The 15,076-nt window shown below is 45.2% G+C and overlaps 1 pseudogene; it reads right to left on the reverse strand.

Annotated features, from left to right (window-relative positions):
* Positions 1-409: 409 nt before the first annotated feature.
* Positions 410-4,075, reverse strand: LOC142784624 (uncharacterized; annotated as a pseudogene).
* Between the last annotated feature and the right edge of the window lie 11,001 nt (positions 4,076-15,076).

Consider the following 15,076-nt stretch of genomic DNA (forward strand, 5'->3'; position numbering starts at 1 on the left):
TTTGCAACACGTGAATTTGTATTTCCTCCGCGATAAGATTCAAGTACAGACCTCAGGCATGGCGAATAATCTACCTTACCTACACATCTGCGGTAATGCGAAGAGCAATGCGAGGGTATGGACTGACGTGCTATTCAGCTGTAATTGCCCGTTAGACGTTCAGTTAAACTGCTCAACACAAAAATAGCAAATCTCCTGTGTTATTTCGGTGTCTCCTAGTGAAGTTGTTTATTTGAGAACATAGCCAGCGATGTTTCCCATCTTTGCGTTAGTTACGAGACTCCGTGTTCATTTCGCGTATTTGTTGCTTGTTCGGGAGTCTAGACAAATGAATGAAAGAGAGCTTGTGCTTTGATTCAACAAAGTGATTTATTGCTTTGTAAAAGTACAAAAAAGTTTATGCGCCCACTTAGCCATGGATGACGCATTTATCTACAGCAAACGGGCCTTTTTTTGCCACGGCGGCTTTTTCGCTATTCTCAAGGCGACGGTTCACATCCTTAGCATAGAAGTGCATCCTGGTAACTATAATAAAATTCAGCACCTGGCATGTAAAGGCGGCCTCATGCTCCACGAATCCAACACGATCGATGTTCTCCATCTCCAGCTCATCAAGCACGTCCCAAAAGATGTCTGATGTAACTTGATCACCGCTCAAGGAATGTTAAACTGCGTGGTTCAAAATTTTCAGAAAGTGCAGCATTTCTCTCGAAGGATGTTTCAAAGACCCTTCCTTGAAGCTCCTGTAAATAGTGAGGTAAGCATCTTTGCCTACATCTGGCTCAGTGGAGCTTATGTCTTCTATGCATGAAGAGCAGGTGGTGGTTTTTGTGAATTTCTGAACCACATATCCTGACAAACAGTACAGGATGCCCTCGTCTACTTCTCCTTTCAAATCAACGTGGTCGCTGTCTTCGTGCTGGTGGGAGTCCCCTGGCCCTGTGGTTAAGTCACGCATCCTAGCCTCAATCGTATCACGCAACTTGGCCTTATTCAAGCTACCATCTTCTTTCGTCCTTCTCAAGGTATCTTGAACACCAACAAGCACAGCACTTGGTGCGCCTTCCACGCTCCCGCGCAGAGCTGTTTTGATCGGTGTGTACAAACTCAGAGGTCGAAATATTTGTGTGAAATTGACGACTGTTGGATGTGATTCATCGCCACCAAATGACCGCACTAATCCGAAGTGGCGCTGAAAAAAGTAAAAGAAATCTGTCATTTCTATTGAACTTGAATAAACACAGCTTTTGCACTCACTTCTAGAGCATCTTGGTTAAGCTTAGCTGTCAAATTATAGTGAGAACCCTGGCCAACAAGTATTCAGTGATGTCAAGTGTTGACAGAAAAGTTACCCGCATAGCCTCTGTCGTCTTTTATGATGCAAAAAGCTTCAGGCCACTGCAGACAGCATTTCTCTCGGTCATATTAAGGAGAGCAAAAAAATCTTTGATGACCTAAAGATGAATGGCATAAAGAGGGATATGAGCAAAAGTTTTAGCAGAAATTTGAACAGATTTAACATGAGCTGCAGACATGATAAAGCAAATAAAACAAGCAGATTTATCACCTGTAATTGTTTCTCAGCCCGGTCTGATTCCTTGGAACGGCAACTTGACATTTAAGGCATCAAAAAGGTCATTGATGATTTTGGTGAATGCTTCTGTTCCTTCACTTTGTTCGAAGCATGGCACTTTTGCTTCTCGGTATACTTTGATTCCATGTGATGCAGAACGGCTGAGGAGCTGTCAAAGAAATGCTTGGCATATCAGTTCTGTGGAAATCCGCAAGCTGGACAAGCGTCTCACTTGAGTTGCAGCTTCGTTTTACTGTTAGGTGGAAAATTGCGTATAAAATAAACCTCACAGACAGCATCGTAGTTTTATTAAAGTTTGTCCAGGTCTACTGAACCTGCGATTCTGAGAAAGTGAGAAAAATACTTCTTTTATGGCTTTGTGCAGCTGTTGGATGAATAAAAAATTTTTCTTTTTTATAAAGGAGCACCTATCTTTTCAAAACTTGCAGGCAAATATCATGCATTGATTAACAGGCGAACTATACCTGCGTAGCAAGACGGACGCTCATTTTACGGAGGTTGTCGGGAGCCACATGAGCTCTTGTCAGCTTGGGCACCACTCGTAGTTGCTTGTTCTTCTCTGTTTCATAAAGAGTAACGTAATGTTAAAAATTGATTTGATGATTACCCGCCTGAAAGAGAGAGAACATGTAGTTAAAGGTTTGTTCATTTGTAGTGCGCTATTTGCTCTTACCATTCCGTAGGTGCGTTTCTTTAGGTGATTTCGGATACACTTGATGACATGTGGGATATCACAGATAAAATAGATATTCTGCGATGGTTCCAAGGGGTGCTCGATGAAGTGACATGCAGAATCCAAGTTTCCAGATATTCCCAGCTGGCTCCACATGGAGCGGTTATTGCCAGCTCCGTCACTTATGGTGGCCAGCACAGAAGCACCATGTTTGTGGAGTTTATGACAGCACTGATTACAATCTCGGACAGGACTTTTCCTGGTGCAGATCCTTTGGTGGCAAATGTAGCAATAGGCTGTACCCAGTCTTCAAAAAGCGGGACATACATGAGTACTAGCCCATGATCCGCAAGCTGATCCATGCCTGTCGCTTGCTCATCACCATAGTCCACAAATCCATCCATTTTGTAGAAGGCTTTGTTGAATGCTACGGCCTGCTTTAGTTCAATCTCATCAACGAGAAGCACACCACAACGCCTCAGATGGCTCTTGTCATTTAGGTGCTCCTCGATGCACCTCAGTGCTACTTGGTTGTAGCCATATTTACACGGTATTCCACTGATTATTTGACGCAATCGCGCTTTAGTTCGAAGTGGCAGCAACTGCTTATCAGATATTAAACTGTACGCCTTCGTACTGGAGATTTGAAGGAGGAGGCACATCATCAGCCACTATTGGTCATAGTGCCTTCCAAGCTTTGATTTTGCTTTTGCTGCCACGAAGGCAGTTTTGAACACAAGCTGCTGCTTACTTGGAAGTATTTGAAGAACTTCATTATTCTTTGAATCCGACAATGTGCGGAGCTGCTTCTTCATGAGGAGAATATCCTTCCTTGCCTTTTCTCGTTTCAAAGTAGCACGAATAGCCTTGCGCCGTAGCACTTTCATCTGAGCGCTCTTCTGACTAGGTTTAATGTGTTTTCGCCTGTTCTTGCGCTGCGAAAACAGCTTGCCTAGCAGCTTGCATTCATGACACGTGGACTTTAAGGACATAGTTGCGCACGTTTCTCGTCGCCATGTGTTGCCATCCTGGGTAGCCACTGAGCTTTTCAATATAGAAGGGTACAACTTCGTAGGGCAGCCTTCACAGAACTTCGATTTCTCTACATACCCAAGTAAACACTTAAATTCTTCAACTGTCTTCACGTCAACATTTTCATCTTTGGCGTACACTACGGACGGCACAAGTCGCCCATTGGAACCCACAGAAACAGCAAGTGTCCTAGACACTACAACAGCCTTATCAACCCTAGGCACAGCATTTTCCACTTTGAGCTTGTACACAACAACACTGGCGTCAACAACTTCGAAAGACCAGCCTTGAATTTTCTGGATTGTTTTTGCCAAATCCACGAGCTCGCTGTAGAGCGACGCGATAGCTCCACACACATGGGAGTTACTTCCATCATCACACAGGCTTGTAACATCGCCATCACCTTGCCTTTTGCACACCTTAACGGGAGGTGCCCTCCGCACAGCTGGTTGCTTACGTTTCCGCGCCGGTTTCGAAAGGTATGAAGGGCAGTTCGGGAACGAGCGGGGAACAGCGTCGTCCTTGAGGTCCCAATTGTCGTGCGGAATGATAACAACGTCCCCGTTTATGTTGTGCACGAACTCCTTCACTAAGTGACTGTCCTCGAAATGGAGATCGCACACAACGCAAGAACTTGTGAGCTGCTTGTGCAGCCGTGGAATCGCATGCTGCCACACTTGAAGACGTGAAGAATCTCTAGGCGCCCAGAAGAAATGCCGCTTCTCGGCAGATCTTTGAGACTCGTAACCGCTTTTGAATCCAGTTACGAAACAACGCGGTATGTCGGTTGGTCACGATACAACGGCACTTATAACGTCAGACGACTCGAACATGATGAACAAAGCACATGAACAAAGCACACCACAACAACACGAACAAAATCGGTTCGTGCAACGTGCTTCGACGAGCCGGGAAGCCGGGCCAAGCGTGTGGCGAGCGCCACCACGCGGCGGGAGACGGAAAGGGGTCACGCGCCGACGCGGAGCTTTCAAACTGAAGCTAATCTAGTAACGTTGCTTAAGGCGTCGAGTAAGTTTCACCTGAAGGTGACCTGCAGCCATGTGCATGTCACCGCATTTTTCCAGCTCGGACTCTGATGTGCCGATAGTAAATTCTTCCTCTGCTTATTGATCTCCTGAATTCAAATTCTCAGACAACAACTTTCTGGATATCATTTTATCATTGCCCTACCTCCAGCCAGCTCTTTAACTGCGTATGATGACCGCCTCGCCATTTCCGGGTTTCCCTAAATTAGGATTTATCTAAAATCAGTACCCCACGGATATATTTATTACTACCCGTCTACAGTAAACTATAGGGGTGGCTGTTGTTCTGATTGCGATGTTACCAGAATTTTTTAGATGGCAGACAGCCCTGGTATACCTGACGCAAGCGATTTAATATGTAATATACGCAAGTCGATAAATACGTAGGATGAGGTTGTTAGAAGCCGAATATTTGTAATTCTCACGCGTGTTTATCACTTTCACGCTGTTATTACAAGCAAAGACCGAAACCCGGCACTCCTGGTTCATTAGTGGAGAGGATCCTCCTCAAAGCATACCTGATTCATTGTAGATTTGAGCTGCGTTATAACATTAACCAGTATCTGCGTCGTTATCTTTATTTCGGAAGGCAACACGCTTCGTAACGTGGCGCCACTTAGCCCTATGCGCACCGATGTATTTCAAGTAGCTCAGTGTTTCAAGTAACTTCACAATACAAAGCACCACTTCAAAAAAGAACGATGTTGGAACAGTTTCTCACTATGCACAAAATTATATGAAAGAGTCACTGTTGGGGAAATTTTTTTGCCCCGTGGGCTCGTTTGATGAGATCTTGCTGCGTGGTAATGGGTATCGAGCTACACTTTCCCTACAAACGTTATCTACGTGCTTAACAGCATCGACGGCCCGATTGGCCTTTGCTTACGCCATCGACCTAAGTTCATTGAACTTAATCCCTTTGTGATATAGCAAAAAGGTTCCCTGATCTCAGACTGACTTCCACTGCTCATGCGTATTGTGCTATGTTGATGTTTTCCGGGGTGATTTACTTGTTTTCAGTTTCTGCGATTCCATAGAGCATTGTTAAATGAGATAGAACTCTTCTTTTTTACTTCGCCAGTGCCCAGAGCTTCTCGTTCCGGCCTTGCCTTTACGTGACAAATGAGTTTTCGTCTCGTCCTAATGGCCCCTGGTGGGTCGTATGGCTGCCGCAAAAAAAATCTTCAGTACATTCGACCGATGAAGAGGCCGACGTTCCGACAAGCTTGCCGGCCCTAGTCAGAGGCTTAAAAAGAAGACATTCAGTGCTACTGTACCGCAAATGGGCTCTTTTTGTTCTTCTTTCTGTAACAAAATTTCTGTTTTAGATGCGAAGCAGCTATTTAACTTACGTGTGTAACACCGTACCTACGAGCGTCCTTACGAACTCGCCGCCACGCGTTCCCCTCGCCACAAGTGTTGGAGCAGTCCCAAGTGGGTCACACCACAGCTGCGCGTTCATGTCAAGCTACCCTCTCACACTTCCCCCGCAGGTGAGCGCTGACGTCACTCTCTACCTGACCTGCAGCCCGATCGCAGCAACGCCCGCAGCAACGCCCGCAGCTGCCGACTTTCCCACTCGTTCGCAACGCACTCTCTCTTTACCTTCTCTACCGCCAGCAGTGCTCAACCGCCCGTCGAGTGGAAACACTCTTCCAGCTTGTTTATCTGCGGTGAAACTTCACGAAACCTAACCAACCTATTGTGCCTGCGTTTCAAACAAACGTTTACTCAAGTAAATGCGACACCGATCTTCGCTTCGAACCGCTCTCCCAGCACCCGCATCGATGCCCGTTTCAACCGTGTCAGCGACGTTCACTCCGCTGCCATTACGCATCCCGTCAGGGTAAGCAATATTATTTCAACATCAATTTTGTACCGCATTTTTCGAATAGGCGGGGGTGAAGAGGACATTTTTCTATAATATTTTGTCGCTTGATTCGTTGAAGTTATTAAACTTCATCATGAGGTTCCTGGGTGAACCTCATCTATAAGAACATTAAAATTGGTGCAGAGCAACAGTGGCCGAAATGTCGATTTGTGAAAGAAACCCACGGCCAGTTATTTTAAATTTAGTCAGCGTAATTTCAGTTTGGTAATCGGGTACATTGTGGAAAACAAGTTCCACACCTCAACACAATAATTTGAGGCAATTTGTAACAGCATTACAAATACTAAACCGAACAATAAAGACAGGTGCACAGTGCTGCGTTAGTATATCACAATATCACTCGCTATTATCATACCTTCATAGTGAGTTTCCCGTCTTCACCTTTAAAACTCCTCATACCTCTACCCCGTCTAGGGTGACATGCCAATCCTTTCACACTGGTTAACATCCTTGCCTTTCCTTTATTTCCTGTTCTTTTCTCGTTTGTTGCGATAAGTGAAAAAATCAGCACACAGTATCCCTCGTAAAACACATTCGAGCTATGGCACTTTGGGCAATCGTATAAGCGAAACTTTTGTGTCTCGAATATTTAGGTGGTGACATCGTACGCGAAAGAGCCGCTGCCGGCAAGTATACAGACACGCGTTCTCGCAAACTGTGCTGTTCATTGTATTTTTTGTATGTGACGTTTTCCAGTAACTTTCGTTCTCTCAATGGTGGGCTTGTCAGCGATCTGTCATTACTGATAGGACAATAGGACCTCCAATTGAGGTAATTTGTCATTCCACGTGGGGACATTTCATTGTTGCCCGGAAAACCACATGACCGTCTTTGTTGCCTGCAGCAACGAAGTGTTACACTGAACGAATGCCAATGAACGTGCCATTCCTGGTACAGAGGAAGAAAGAAGTTAGGATGAATCATAACGATGCGAAAGAAAACACGGATGACTTCACGTGAGGACGTGAACACATGTCGTCTCACGAAGACTTTTTTAACAGATGTCATGAATAGGTCAAAGTGGGCTCGTAATGAAGGCTCCGTACAAAACCTAAATGAAGCTCTGTGTTTCCACCTGCTTCGCCACAGTTGTTCGCCTGAGGTGCGATGTTCGAGCGTGTTTTGGTGGTAAGTATGACGGACAATAAAAGAAACAGGGTTCAAAGTTCACAAGCGCGATAAAGCAGACCCGTAAATGGGCTAACGCTACTAACGACTATTTGTGTTCGTCATATCTATACTATCACGATGTTGCGCACGCGTGCATTGCATTGGATGCAGAAAAAAAATGATACAGAAAAATATTTGGAAAAAAAGTTTCTCTGCAAGAAGGTCCAAGTGACCGCTTTGCATGCCGAATAAAGCCATAAAAATTTTAATATTCGAAGAATACAAGCATCCCGGAGCCTCACTTGTACATACAGCAACGTTCTTAAAAAATACATATTTAAAGCAAACCAAGAACTGTTCTCGTGTTCGTATAGTATTTCAGTACTGCGGAAAATCAGTTCACACCCACATGCAGAATAATGCATCGCATGTTTCGGGCTTTCCAATGTACTTTTTTTTCTCAGGGCATGCATCAGAGTACACTACTTAAAAAGAGCGATTCCCAAAAGGCTCTGTATGCCTGCTGCTGCATTCTCATTTGCTTCAACGCAGGTCCGAGATCAAATTTTTTGTAGCTTATTACAGGCAGAGGAAACTTGAGGTGCGTCGTGCTACTTGCCACTTTCTTGAATCCGTCCAACAGGGTGTGCGAGAACACAGCCTTCCCTGTGAATGTACCAGTTCAAGCCCTTACCCTTTCTGCTCCGTGTTTGACTATCTGCAATAGTGAATTCGCGACTTTTACATTGAACTTTGAATGGGAGTGTACCACCAGTAGACGGGTTACTTGGCTATCGAAGCTTTCCAGAATGTTATATGGCCTGATTTACTGAGAACGGAGTTAAAGCCCTACGCAACCATTTCTTCTTTATTGAGCTTTCAGTAAGCTCACGCAAAAGTCAGTAATACTCCTGTCACACGGTACTTGTCATGTCATTCGCTTCGAATCTCATCGGGCGTTAATGCCATTTTTGTTGCTGCTGAACGAGCCCAGTGAATGACATTCGTCCGTTGAATGCGTTCACTGAACGAATGGAAGCGGAACTTGTGCACTCCGTCAACAGGCGCTAAAGAAGAGATAATGAAGCCGATATCTTAAAGCAACTGTAACCAATATTAAGATGTTTATGAAAGCTTGTTGTTTACTTTTCCGTCACATTATAATTTACACATCGCGATAGTGGTAGCACTATGTATAGCGTTATTCTTTCCCAGGCTCCAACTAGACCCGCTGTTGCAGAATTCGCACGCACGCGTTGGACACCCACTTAGGGAGAGTGTTTTTGAACCATTTTTTCCCTTTGATAGCGCCACAGTTCTCTGTTAATCGCCGACGAAATTGAAGCTCGATGAGCAGCCAATGCAAACGAATTGGCATGTTGGCGCAAGCAGCTCCAAGTACCTCGTTCTCTGTGATATATTTTTAATGGCGAGCTTGAGGCATTTCAGTCGGTTCTGGTGCTTCCTTCGCAGCAGCTGGATGAACAATTAATGCTCGTTTGCACTGATCATCATTCATCACTGTCAAAAATTTATGAAGGCTGTCCTGGTTCCAACTAGTGTTGACTGCAAGTTGTGAGCAGCTGTTAGTCTTGCTTTTGATATATGAGGACTTTTCATGCTGATGCCCTTTCATCACGTCGCAGTATAGTTTGAAGCAGCCAGACAATGTTACGTAAATTTTTGTTATCACAGCAGGCTGCCGATAAGCGTTGACATGAATTTCAAATCTGATTTCAAATAGCCATGTAGACCATGATTGCAAGATTGCAATGACATTAGTTTTGATTGTAATTTGGTGCAAATGACTGTAAGCGTACCGTGTGCCAGAGGTATATTTCTTTACCGGCACGGAAAAGGTAAGCGTAAAAAAAAGGTAAGCGCAAAAGGTAAGCGAAAAAGGTAAGCGTAAAAGAAATGCTCACGGAATGGCAGGTTTCAATATAAAAATTTGATCTGATTGAAGACGGGACTCTCGTGCATGATATCAGCCATAGTTCAAAACAATATATATAGTGAAATTTATCAAATCAACCTGTTTAAATACCTATTAAACCAGCTCCTATGAAATGGAGCAGGCCATGAAGACTAAGAAATAAAAAAAAGCGGCAAGTGCGACTGCATATTTGTTTTCTTTATCTATTTGCTTTACGGGTTTGTGCAATGTACCTTTTGTACAGCACCATGGAAGTGTATTTAAACTCGGTGGTTGGGACGAAAATCAAAAGTTGTTTGTAGCGGCAGTCCTCAGTCTTCGCTCATTTTCTTGCTCGTCTATCTTCAGTGTTTTTTTTTATGTTCACTGATAGCCAACTAGCGCTCCAATTTGTCAGTGGAAACTGAGTGTTTGAACGCCCGAGAAGCAGCACGTTTGTGAAGAAATATCAGGACAGCAGAAGCGGGAGTACATGCCTGTCAGCTCCGCTGATCGCCCGGCAGTTTTCCAGAATGAAATGGCAAATTTCTAAAGCACCACTTATACCAACATCGTGTGCTTTATGTTTATGTTGCGGTACACAGCATGTTTTTTTGCCTATCTTTGCACTGATGCTTCTACTTTTCCGAGCGTCTCAGTGCCCCGGCAACTTCTGTTTTAACGAGCCCGCTTATATTTTGATAAATATGGCTGTGCTATCTGCGATGTCAGTGTCAATTAAAGAGTGCCAGATGGTTGAAAATTCTGCAGCTCTCCACTGTGGCGTCCCTTATAGGCTTATTGCTGTTTTCAAACGTAAACCCTTGGATATTGCATTATCATGTTATATCATGTTATATAGACAACTAATACAGTTTTGTTGAGTGGATTAATATAACAATATACTCGTGTATGCCATACAGTCAGCCGCCTGTGATCTGCGTGAAACGTAACTCAGCGGGAAAGATCATTACTTAAAGCCACTGACTTGTCTTGAATGTTTGTGACGATGTGTTTCTTTACTTTTCGTCAACAAATAGGCTTGCAGCAACCGCATACATCGTAGTAAAGACACCCGCCTTCCCCTTATTACCACTTATCTTATCTGCACACTCAGTTCCTAATTTCAATCTGCATTATCGGCTGAAAACCGAGAGGTAGAGCATAAATCACAAGCCCCAAGGAAGAGCGAAAGAATCTGGAGTTTGGCAACTCTACTTTAGGGCCGAGAAAACAATAATCCATGCACCCTGCATCTTTTAGATGCGGAGCATCTAATACTCGAGGCTTGTAGTGCGGCGCCGTCCGCAAGCTTCCTCCTCCTTCTTCCACCATCTGTGCATCCCTTCCTCCTCTACACACCGCGCGCGCTTCACTCCTCCACCATCTGTGCACCCTTCCTCCTCTACACACCGCGTGCGCTTCTCTTCACGAACATTCGCTAGCTGTATAATGTAGCGCGCATGCGCCGTCGCGCTTCGAGAACATCGGCAGCTGACGCGCGCGCATGCGCCGTTGCGCTTCTCCCCCTTCTCGAACATTCGACAGCTGACGCGCGCATGCACCGTCACCCACCATCTGTGCCGCGCGCGCTTCTCCCCTTCGAGAACATTCTACAATTCTCCTGATTCTCCAGTGGACGCGCATGCGCCGTCGCGCTTCGAGAACATTCAACAGCTGACAGTGCATGCGCCGTCGCGCTGTATATATACTCAAGGTCGGCGCTCGCTCGCTCAGTTGCCGCTCGTCGGTTGGTTTGTACGGCGCATCGACGTCCAAGGTCGCGGTGAAATGAATTCCAACGAAACCACAAACACAATGATCGACGTCCCTTCGACCAGCGCCGCCCTTTCGCATACGTGTGTACGTGTTCACTCATTTAACACCCCCTCCTACAACCACGTTAACCAATTTAGCCATCGACCTAAGTAAGTCGCAATTTAACACCCCATTTCACAACCACGTTAACCAATTTAGCCATCGAGCCAAGTAAGTCGCACTTTAACACCCCGTTCACCAATTATATGCTCCGCATCCTCCTCAGTGTTCCCCCGAGGGAAGCTGCGGGCAATTTTTTTTAACTGCCTTGCAAAAGCGAACACCTATAAGAATAAATAAAGGGCTATTGCATGTTCGACACAGAGAATAACGAGACACGAGGAAAAAATAAATATTCATATTAGGGAGGGTGACATTTATTCTTAAGTACGTCTTCTGTCTGATCTTATACCTTTTGCCCTATACCCAATTCGCAGATATGCTCGACACCTGAGCCGTTGACGTCTATTCAGTGCAATTTTGTGTGCTATTTTTCGATGTTAAATTGAGGCTGACGCTGGATGATCTCACTGATCAAATATGTTCGCTTTATTTTTGCGAGTAGTTCAGGGGTGCTTCAACAACTTACCGACTTCACGCTTTGCGAGGCCTCCTTTTTATTATTCTGCGCCTAGGAGCCATCGATCTGTGGCTGTAGCAGCGCAGCATATGGATGGCGTTATGAGATTCCGCGACCCAGCAATCTTGGTGGAACAACCGCAGAAACGCTTTTCCTCTCCTTCGAAAACGCAGTGTCTCGGTTTGTTCGTCGCAGTAAACCTTGTTTTATCGAGCCGCGGCAACGACTCAAGCTTAGACAGCATATATTTTCATGTGCGTCTTTGAGTTTTGAGATCGCTGTTTTGAGCGTGTTGCCCTCCACTTGTTGATTGATTGATTGATTGATTGATTTATAGGTGGGGTTTAACGTTCCAAAACCACCATATATATATATGAGAGACGCCGTAGTGGAGGGCTCCAAAAATTCCGACCACCTGGGGTTCTCTAACGCGTGCCTGAATTTGAGCACACGGGCCTACAGCATTTTCACCTCCATCGAAAATGCAGCCCCCGCAGCCGGGATTCGATACCGCGACGAGCGGGTCAGCAGCCGAGTACTTTAGCCTGTAGACTACCGTGGTGGGGCAGCCCTCCACTTGTGTTTTCCCTTTCTCTGTCTTCAGCAGGGAACTGCAGCTGAAAAAGACTGTCCTTGCCACAAACGAAGAATCATATGAACCTTGGAAGAGTATCTTTTTGTGAAATCAGCCTGCCTTGTACTTGTTCGCGAAGGGCTCATCCAGTTTCCGCATTTCCTACGGGCGAACTTGCTTCGTTCTGACAATAGGAAGATAAATTATGCAGGGGGTCAAAGGGAAATGGTCGCCACGTCAAAGTGAAATTACTTCACGCTCGAGCTATTCGAAAGTGTTTAGGTTTTATGTAGAAATCATGGTAGCCCTTAGGTGTAAGAAATAGTGCGGTTACATTGGTGCGCTTTCGAAGACTTTGAGGATAAGGAGTCGCCTGGTTCTGCTTACGTGGTTATCTTACTATAAAGCACCGAAGGCGCGTTGTATAATATAGGCTGCTTGTACATAGGCCGTTTAGTTAGGTACACAAGAAATATCTAATGTACAGGCTTTGTGTTTGAGTGTGGGTGTCGTGCGTGTGTTTTAGTTAATTGCTTATTTTTAGGGTTATACCTCACGGTCATGGAGATATATAGTGAAGCAGCTTAAGGGAGAGCGTCAAGTTTGTTGCTACAAACTACTATAGTGTTAGTTTAAGGTTTCATTTTGTTTTACCTGAATTAATACAGAGGTGAGGCTGATTCCTCTACAAATACTCCATCTCAGCAGACTATTCAGTGAAAGTAAAAAATGATTTGATTCTATCTGTGAGGTTTAACATTCTAAAACCACCATATGATTATAAGAGACGCCGTAGTGGAAGGCTCTGGAATGTTCGACCACCTGGTGTTCTTTAACGTGCACCCAAATCTGAGCACACGGGCCTTCAGCATCCCAACCCCCATCGAAAATGCCACAGTAGTCGCAGCCGAGATTTGATCCCGTGACCTGCGGGTCAGGAGAAAGAAGGAAGCAAAATAGTGGTCGGCATCATGTCGGTTCACCAACATTTCCTTACATGACATCTATAAAAAAGTGGTCCTACATAAAAAAAACACGCCTGATCTCTTTGTGCAAAAATTGGTATAACATGAAAGGGAAAAGTGTCTTCAGAAACGTAGTTTAGCGCTGGTTGAGCGTTCTTTCATAACAACACCGAAGAAATGGATGCCACAGAAACACATTGTAATGTGAAATGTTGAATAGCAAGCAGCTCGAATTTCGCATCACGCACGTCAAGCACAAAGCAAGCACGCATTGAGCATATATTTATATATAGACAGGACGATGGTGGACTAACAGCTGTCACAGATCGACTTCTTACTTCGTGTGTAAGCAGTGTGCTCCTTTGGTAAACGCGGTCGTGGCAGCCAGCGAAGTGACCTTCATCATCTTGATAACCACAGTAACTTCAAAGCAAGAGAGAATTTATTTACAGAAAGGTAGAGAGGTCAACCTGAGCTATAGTTTGCTCTGGCCTGCTACTCTACACTGGGGAAGGGTGACTGGGGAGTGAAAGAGTGATGAACGACGATGGTAAGGTAGAGAGATGATATGTTCTTATTAGGCTGGGTAACTTTACACACGTGCATCAAGTCCAGTGGCTTCCAAGAAAGCGATGACGGCTCGTATAACCACATGTGTGCTACTGGCGCCAGGCCAAGGACCTAACATAACCTCATCGTTTAATAGTCGACTAATATATCGGCCAATCGAAGATATCAGTTGCTGAGGTTCACTTGCACATGTTGGACAGTCGCAAAATATATGTTTGAGCGTTTCTGGCAACCGACAGTGACCACAATTGGGACCTGTGTCATTACAGCCAATCAAGTAGGTGCAACGTCTCGTGTAAGCCACACCGAGGCGAATGCGGTGGATAATGCATGAGATGCTTCGCTTTAAATTGTGAGGCATACGCAACTTCATTTCTGGGTCCCATTTGTGCAGCCGCTTGTGCTGGTGTTCTGGTTTCTGCTGGTGCTCGAAGATGGAGTTGCGCATTACGTGTCGAAGTAGGCTGTTAGTATCTTGTCGAGAAAATGCGATGCACACTTCCGGGGCACTATTTAAAGCTCTCTTAGGTGCAGCGTACGCCTCTTCATTGCCCATTATGCCACAATAAGCAGGTATACACTGAAATGTTGCATGATGTCCATTTTTGTAGCAGTGCCAAGAAGCTCTGCTATTTTAATCGATAAAGTATGATATGGACCTTGTCTAATGAAGCCATCGATGGTTGGAAGAGCAGCTTTGGCATCGCACAGTATCGTCCATTTACGAGCGAGTTCTATCGACACGAAACGTATTGCCTCCCGAATAGCAACAAGTTCCGCGGCTGTTGATGTGGTCTTGTGCTCTGTCTTTAAACGTCGAACTATCTTCATCTGCGCGATGACAAAGGCTGCGGTGGAGGTACGCGACTTGGTAGATCCATCAGTATATACGTGCGCCACACCGTCGTAATAAATTATGTGCAGCAGTGTAAGTTGCTTTAGGCCGATCGATGATCCAAGAGACTTCATAATCGAAGGAATCTGAAGTATGACAAGTGGCCTAGGCAGGAGCCATGGAGGTGTCTCAGGAACACGTGGGGAGAGAATCTTGGCGGTATGATGTTCTTGAACCGCGATATAGCTCTTGAATAACTGCAGTCTCGGTGGCTGGCAGGGAGCGCTGATAGGGGATGTTGCCTGTGTCGAGTCAACAGGCGAAGGTGGACTCGAAGAGGCTCGCTCGCAGAGCACATATACTCTGATTAGACAAGCCCGAGCTTCAGCGAGAGTTCCCTTGGTTGATGTGCATTGGGGTAAGCCAAAACATGTGCGCAACCCTTGAGCTTGGATGCTTTCTAGCGTACTCGC

The sequence above is a fragment of the Rhipicephalus microplus genome, unplaced genomic scaffold (assembly GCF_043290135.1).
Source record: "Rhipicephalus microplus isolate Deutch F79 unplaced genomic scaffold, USDA_Rmic scaffold_15, whole genome shotgun sequence".
In the NCBI taxonomy this organism is placed as follows: Eukaryota; Metazoa; Arthropoda; class Arachnida; order Ixodida; family Ixodidae; genus Rhipicephalus; species Rhipicephalus microplus.